Here is an 8,376-nt window from a genome sequence, read left to right as displayed (position 1 = left end):
CTTGCTCTGATGTGAATATTATCTAGTGTTAGCCAAGGTATGAGGCGAAATAGGGACCTTCTAGTTAGCCATTATCCCTGGAATTCTTAAATACAACTGATTTTTATATACTGGTTTGGTATCCTGCAGCTTTACTGAATTCATTTATTAATCCTAAAAGTTTTTTAGTGAAGTCTTTTTCTTCTTTTTTCTTTTCCCTTTTCTTTCTTCTCTTTCTTTCTTTCTTTCTTTCTTTCTTTCTTTCTTTCTTTCTTTCTTTCTTTCCTCCCTCCCTCCCTCCCTCCCTCTCCCTCCCTTCCTTCCTTCCAGGGGTGAGCAGATGGGGAGAGAGAATCTTAAGCAGGCATCACTTCCAGTGCAGAGCCCAATGCAAGGCTTGAACTCATATCCCTGAGATCATGACCTAAACTGAAATAGTCAGACAGATGCTTAATAACTGAGGCACCCAGGTACCCCATGGGCTTTTTTTCTGTAAATGATGAAAATATCATGTGAAAATAGACAGTTTGACTTATTCCTTTCTAGTTTGGATGCCCCCCTTCTTTGCCTAACTGCTCTGGCTAATACTTCTAGCATTATGTTGAATAAAAAATGGTGAGCATGAACATACTCATCTTGTTCTTGATTACACAGAAAAAGCATTTAGCTGTCTACCTTTGAGTATGATCTTAGCTGTGGGCTAGTTGCACATGGCCTTTGTTAATGTTTATTATATTCCCCCTATACATCATTTGCTGACAGTTTTGTTTCATGCATGGATGTTGAGTTTTGTAAAATCCTTTTTTTTTGCATGCAATGAGATGACTACAGGATTTTATCCTTCACTCTGTTAACTGGCACATCAAATTGATTTGTGCGTATTGAACCATCCCTGCATTCCTGTAATAAATCCCATTTGGTTGTGGTGCATGATTCTTTTAATGGATAGTTTCATTTGGTTTGCTAATATTTTGTTGAGGATTTTTGTGTCTATAATCATGAGGATTTAGGGCCTATAATTTTATTTTCCTGTAGGTCCATGTCTGGTTTTCATATCAGGGTAATGCTGACCTCATAATATGAGTTTGGAAATATTTCCTCCTCTTAAATTTCCTAGTAGTTTGAGAATAATTCATATTAATTATTTAAGTGTCTGATAGAATTCACCAGTGATACCACCTGCTTCCATAGTTTGTTGTTGAGAAGTTTTTAGTTACTGATTCAATTACCTTACTAGACATTGGTCTGTTCATATTTTCTATGTCATCATAATGTAGTCTTGATGTGTTGTATATTTTTGGAATTATCCATTTCTTCTAGGTTTTTTAATTTGTTGTTGTATACTTTTTAAAGATTTTATTTATTGGGATCGTTGGGTGGCACAGCGGTTTGGTGCCTGCCTTTGGCCCAGGGCGTGATCCTGGAGACCCGGGATTGAATCCCACATCAGGCTCCCGGTGCATGGAGCCTGCTTCTCCCTCTGCCTATGTCTCTGCCTCTCTCTCTCTCCCTCTACCATAAATAAATTTAAAAAGTTAAAATTTTTTTAAAAAGATTTTATTTATTAATTTATGACACACAGAGAGAGAGAAGCAGAGACACAGGCAGAGGGAGAAGCAGGCTCCGTGCAGGGAGCCCAAGGTGGGACTCGAACCCAGGTCTCCAGGATCAGGCCCTGAGCTGAAGGTGACGCTAAACTACTGAGCCATCCGTGCTGCCTTATTGGTGTATAATTTTTCATAGTGTTCTTTTAGATTCCTCATATTTGTGTGGTATCAGTTGTAGTGTCTACTCTTTCATTTCTAATTTTGATCCTTCTTTCTTGTTGATCCAAACTAAGATTTGTCTTATTTATCTTAAAAATAAATCCTCTTAGTTTCTTTTTTTTAAAACCCGCTTAGTTTCATTGATCTTTTCTAGTGTCTTTTTAGTCTCTATTTTATTTATTTCTACTCTGAGCTTTGTTATTTATTTCATTCTACTAACTTTGGGCTTAGTTTGTGCCTTTCTATTCCTTAAGGTGTAAAGTTAAGTTTACTGGAGCTCTTTTTTTCCCCTTAATGTAGGCATTTATCCCAGTCATCAGATTCCCTCTTAGAACTGTTTTTGCTCTAATGCATAAGTTTGGTATGTTTTATTTCCATTTTCATTTTTCTCAATTTTTTAAAAATTTATATATTGGTTTCTCTTTTGACCTATGCCTCCCCCCGCCTCAGGTACATCCACAGTTATTTTCCAGTTTTCTTATTGTAATTGGTTTCCTCTTTCTTTTTTTAAAAAATTTTTTTTGTTTCCTCTTTCATACCATATGATAGGAAATATGCTTGATATGATCAGTCTTTAAATTTACTAATATTTATTTTGTAGCCTAATCTATGATGTACCCTGGAGAATTTTTCATATGTTCTTAGAAAGAATGTGTGTTTTGCTGCTATTGGGAGGAATATTTTATAAAGTTCTAGTGGAACATTTAGGAGGGAGGTAGATCATGAAGGTGGAACCTTTTTAAGAATAAACAGGAGAAAGATAATATTTCTCTATGCCATGTGAGAATAGAGAAATAAGAAAGCTGTATGGAAGCCAGAAAGAAAATCTCAGCGGAAATTATATTGGCTATTATCTGAAACTTGACTCTCTCAGCCTCCAGAACTATGAAAAATAAATGTTTATTGTTTTTGTCTTCCATTCTGTGGTATTTCACTGTAGTAGCCTAATCTAAGACAAACAACTTAGAAAAAAATTGACAAATTCTTTGAAAAACAATGAATAAAAAATGACTTAAAAGGCAACTTACAAAATGACTTTTAAAATTTGAATAGTAGTCTAGTTATTAAAGATTTTAAGTTTGGGGATACCTGGGTCATTCAGTGGTTGAATGTCTGCCTTGGCCCAGGTCATGATCCTGGAGTCAGGGGAAAAAGTCCTGAATCAGGCTCCCTGCTGGAAGCCTGCTTCTTCCTCTGACTATGTCTCTGTCTCTCATTCCGTGTCTTTCATGAATAAATAAATAAAACCTAAAAAAAGAAAAAGAAATTGAGTTTGTAACCTAAATTTTTAAAAAAGTTTTAAGAAAATTCTAGGTCCAAGGAAATAAATTGATATAGTCCATCAATCTTACATAAATTATGTAGAAAAAAGAAGGAGGAAATAGAAATACTAGCCATATGAGTTCAGGAAGCCTACATTAGCATGATACCAAAACCGGAAAAAGACAGCACAAAAAATGTAAAATAATTACTAATATACCTCAAAATAACAATGTAAAATTCATAACCAAATGTTAGCAAATTAAATATAGCTATACACGAAACATGCTATGTATATATGTATTTTTTTTGTATGTATGCACACAAAACCATGATCGTGACTGGAATTTAGCTCAGGAATGCAATTGGTTTAATATTGAATAACCATTCAATGTAATCTTATACACTAAAAAATCATATGATAATCTCAGTAGGTATAAAAAAGTGTTTGAATTTGGCAAAATTCAACACCTATTAAAACAATTTTCATCTAACTAAAAATAGAAATTCCCTCAGCCTGATAAAGAACATCTATGAGAAATCTACAGCTACTACTGTGTTCAGTCATGAAAGACTAAAGACATTTCCTCTAAGATTAGGGACACAGAAATAATATCTGTTTCCATTGTATGTGATACCCTTACTGTTGCAGTAATGCTAGGTTAAAAAAAACTACATATCAGAGAGGAAGAAGCAAAACAGCCTATTTTTAGACTACAGGAATATGTAAATAGAAAATCCTAGATTTTCTATAATATAATACTTAAACTAACAAATCTCATTATAGGATATAAGGTCAATATGAAAATCAATTATATATATGTCTAGCAATGAAAAATTGGAAAATGTTTATGCTAGCATATGAAAACAAAATAATTTAAAATAATCATTGAAAATTTGTGTAAGACATTAAAAAGCATTGCTAAGAGGGGCACCTGGGTGATGTAGTCAGTTAAGCATTTGACTCTTGGGTTTGGGCCAGGTCCTGATCCCAGGGTTCTTTTTTTTTAAATATTGATTGATTGATTGATTGATTGATGATAGTCACACACACAGAGAGAGGCAGAGACACAGGCAGAGGGAGAAACAGGCTCCATGCACCGGGACCCCAACGTGGGATTCGATCCCGGGTCTCCAGGATCACGCCCTGGGCCAAAGGCAGGCACCAAACCGCTGTACCACTCAGGGATCCCATGATCCCAGGGTTCTGATATCTAACCCCATGTTGGGCTCTGGATTCAGCATGGAGTCTGCTTAGTATTCTATTGGTCTCTCTTCTTCTGCCCCTCCTGCTCCTGCTCTTTCTTTTCTAAATCTCTAAGATTTCTCTAAGAAATCTTAAAAAACAAATAACAAAAACATTGTTGAGAGAAAGACCTTAAAAATTAATGTCTCCAATTTTTAATTGTTAATTCCATTTCTTCTGATGTTTATTGGCAACTATGCTATTACTTCATTGTAATTGTAAAGATAAACAACCTATAGACTGTAATATGTATCCTATTTTCTGTAAAGCTAAAATATAAGAAAAATGGCCTTCAAATCAATTTAATATTGCAAAATCTAATGTTTTTAAGCATTTATGAAATACCAGAAATTATCAGTATTACCTATATCATATTTTCTCGCTTAATCTTAAGATACTGTCTTTATCTGATTTTACATAATGAAATTGAGATCTGTGGTCATGGAATTGAAAATGACCAACTTGAACAAAGGCAATCTAGCCAGAGCTAGAACTGTAAAACCACCATGTTATATTCCCTTATTCTAACAATCCAGATTTTCAGGAAGAAAAAATTATCATTTATATTATAATATTCCCAAGTTATGGTCCTGGTTTTATTTATTTATTTTTTAAGTTTTTAAATTAATGATAGACATAGAGATGGAGAGAGGCAGAGACACAGGCAGAGGGAGAAGCAGTTTTCATGCAGGAAGCCTGACATGGGACTTGATCCCGGGACTCCAGGATCATGCCCTGGGCCAAAGGCAAGTACCAAACCATTGAGCCACCCAGGGATCCCCCATAGTCCTGGTTTTATAAAACATAAGGAAATTACTCAAAGCTATATATAAATTACTCAAGTGGACATAGTGATGCAAAGGAAGCAGTATTTTCATGGAAAATCCAGGTTACAGGTAAAGCCAGGAGATTCAAGAAATAGGAAATCATGAAACTGTCTAAGGAAACAGGAAGTTTTCAAGGTATTAACCTGGACATCTTAATAATATCACTGATATTCATGAAGTGATCTAAGTGATGTAGGAGGGCTTTGGAGAAGGGAATAAGTTAGGTAGCTGGAGGCATGCACTTCCCACTTTACCCACACATGCTTCCGATGCATTGTCTTGGTGCCCAGCCTCTGACTGTAGCACAGCCCTTTGATCAAACTTTGCCTAGTGAGGGGCAACACTACATGTTCTCCCAAGGCCTAGGGTCTCCTATTACATTTCTTCTGTCTGCCACTTCCTGGGATCACTCTCCAACCTCACACCCAGGATCATGTCCCTGGCTGGTGAGCCTGCTGACATACCCAGAGGGAGGGGCACACACATATCATAATGGACATTGAGCCAGGGGATGAAGCGCGGCCTGGCTTGGGACATAAATAATGAGGTAATTCTGAGCTTATGTCCAGTTACTCATTTGGTCAAGATGAGTAAGTAGCCAAACGCCCTTGGAGAAATGACAAAAAGCTGCCTCAGATTTCTTCTTCTCAACCCCAGACTCCACCTACGCACTCTATTCCTTCCTCCTCTCCACCCTGGGATCCACCTATCCACTCTTTTCCATCTTCCTCTTGACCCCAGGCTCCAACTCCCCACTCTTTTCCTTCCTCCTCACGACCCCGGGCTCCACCTACCCACTCTATTCCTTCCTCCCCTCAACCCCGGTGTCCTCCTATCTACTCTATTCCTTCCTCCTCTCATTGTCCAAGACAGTTTCCTCTTGTGTGTAACTCTTTTCATCCACAGAACACTCCCCAGCGTCAGCCACCTCTCTCAACTCATAAGCCTATTTCTTTCCCTCCTGTTCATAGTGCTGTCCCTCCTTGCCACCCTAACGTACAGGTTTCCCCACCCAAATCTTGCTCTATTCCTTCAAAAACCTCCAGCCCCCGCTACTTTTTTCCTGCTACTGTTCTCCACTTCTCCAGTTTGTTCTTTACTCCTACTCCCCTTCCCAGCCCTAAGTAGACGTTAAAGTCTTATCCTCCCAAATGTTCCAGCCAACTCCATCCAGACCTCCGTGATACACAAATCCTATCCTGGAGAGATGATTTCCCTGTGAGTGGGACTGTTCTGATATCATCCAGAATTGCCAGAACAATCAATCCCCAGGAGCTTCACTTGGTGAATGTTGGGAACTCAAGTCAATGCTAATCAACATTTAGCTTGGAGGGTAAGCCTTGTCCATGATGGCATTTTCACCCACAACATGGTTATCATATTATTCTCTGTATGTTACCTTCATCCTTATAAATCACCTTCAGATGCCAGAGATACCTTTAGCAAGATCATCTCTGCCAGAAAACCAGTTTCTTTCCTCTCTTTCCTAATTAGCTGGCCTGAATGAAGTCTACATTTATAACTGGTTTCTCCATGGAATTTGGTCTGTGACCACAGAGCAAACAGCAAGACCAGGGATGCAAGGTAGAGAAGAGTGAGTGGAAATCATGTCATCTGATCTCTACATGGGTGAGTCCTATTGATCTGTCCTGGATGAAAGTAAATGTGAGAATGGGTGACCTCTAAGAACTCCCACACAAGCACAAGACCCCTATTATAGTCATAGAAGGAGTCAAGGTTCTTTGGTCTGGTTCCTACAAGACTCTATTGTTCTGCACCATAGGATTTGTGGAAATGGACTAGGGAGTTATTGCCTTTGAGAAATGCCTCCTACAAAAAGAAAGGGGCCCCCCATTCTGATCTAATTGAAGCTCTGACCCTTGAACCTCTGAATCCGAGAAAATGGCGGGCACCAAAGCCTAGAAGGAAAGTATACATGCATATCCTTTCAAGATGATAGCATCAAATAAACAGATGATATATATATAATAAGTATATATATATTTATTTATACATATATTAAAATCATTGTCATAAAGCAATATATAGATTCAGTGAAATCTCAATCAAAATTCCAACACATATCTTTAGGAAACCTGAGAAGTTGATGGTACTTTGCAACAACAGGCAAAAGAGCCAAGATACCCATGACTCCTTTAAGACCTGGTAAGAATAATTTTGCTACCGGATACCAGACTCACCACATGAGCCAAAAATCCATAGCTCTTGTCTTTCTACCTTTCTATTTTGGGGTGAGGCCCTCTCACCCCATTTTAACTCTAGTCAGGGCAGGTGTCTCTGACACAGGGCTGCCTCAGGGGAATTGGGGTAAAGAGCTCAATTCTAAGAAAGCAAGGGAGGGAGGGAGTTGTGGACAGAAGTCGAGAGAGGAAGGGAGGAATGCAGGAAGTGATGGAGGAAGGAAGGAATGAGGGAGGGGGAAGGAAGGAAGGTCTCTTTGCCCATGAGAGACACACAGAGAGAGGCAGTGACACAGGCAGAGGGAGGAACAGGAAGGAAGGAAGAAAGGAAGGAGGAAGGAAGGAAGGAAGGAAGGAAGGAAGGAAGGAAGGAAGGAAGGAAGAACGGACTTAGGCAGGGAAGGAAGGAGGGAGAGATGGAGGGAGCAATGCCTTAGTAAAAAGCTCCTCATTTGCTGGAGCTTCTTTTCACCTGTGGGGCATCACCCCATAGAGAGCAGACTGGGAGACCAAAGGGTCCAGTGGGGACGCCTAACCTCCACAAGGGGAGCAGAGCCTGAGAGAGCCCCATCAGCCCCAATGTAACTTAGGGCCCCCTGCCCCACACTCCAATAGCAAAGCTTACACCTCCCCCCCACCCCAGACATGAGACCACAGAACTCCCAATATGGGGACACTGGGGAAGCCACACTCAAACACCTGTAACTTCTGCCCTCCTGGTAAATTTGAGAAATATATATCCATTCAGTTAATTGTGTAAGTTAATCTATAAGATTAACTCTAAGATGGATGTCTCAGAGTGCTTGCTGTTTCTTCTCCATGTAACCACATCAACGACGTTCATTCTTTTATCCTATGATCCTGTGCTGAGCCCCTGGGTTGTGCTGGCCCAGGCCCCACGGATTTTGAACCCAAGTCGCCCTCCCTCCCCTGAGGTGTCCTTCTGATGCCCATGATCTCCTCTCTGGTTCAGCCCAGAATGTGATAACTGCAGGCTGAACCATGTCAGGGTGCACAGTGATATCAGTATCCACAATGCTAAAGTGTGAACCTTGGGAGAAGATGATCACCACTCGGAGTGTTTAGTGCCCATCTCA

At 39.4% G+C, this 8,376-nt stretch overlaps 1 long non-coding RNA gene across 1 annotated transcript; it reads left to right on the top strand.

Annotated features, from left to right (window-relative positions):
• The first annotated feature begins 5,642 nt into the window (after nt 1-5,642).
• Nucleotides 5,643-7,244, top strand: LOC140629122 (uncharacterized). Its single transcript, XR_012026984.1, has 4 exons — nt 5,643-5,668; nt 6,239-6,411; nt 6,573-6,707; nt 7,170-7,244. It is a non-coding gene; the product is annotated as an uncharacterized lncRNA (long non-coding RNA).
• Nucleotides 7,245-8,376: the final 1,132 nt, after the last annotated feature.

The sequence above is a fragment of the Canis lupus genome, chromosome Y, assembly GCF_048164855.1.
Source record: "Canis lupus baileyi chromosome Y, mCanLup2.hap1, whole genome shotgun sequence".
Classification (NCBI taxonomy): domain Eukaryota; kingdom Metazoa; phylum Chordata; class Mammalia; order Carnivora; family Canidae; genus Canis; species Canis lupus.
The sequence above is the reverse complement of the archived record's forward strand: the minus strand, read 5'-3'. Positions and strand labels throughout refer to the sequence as shown.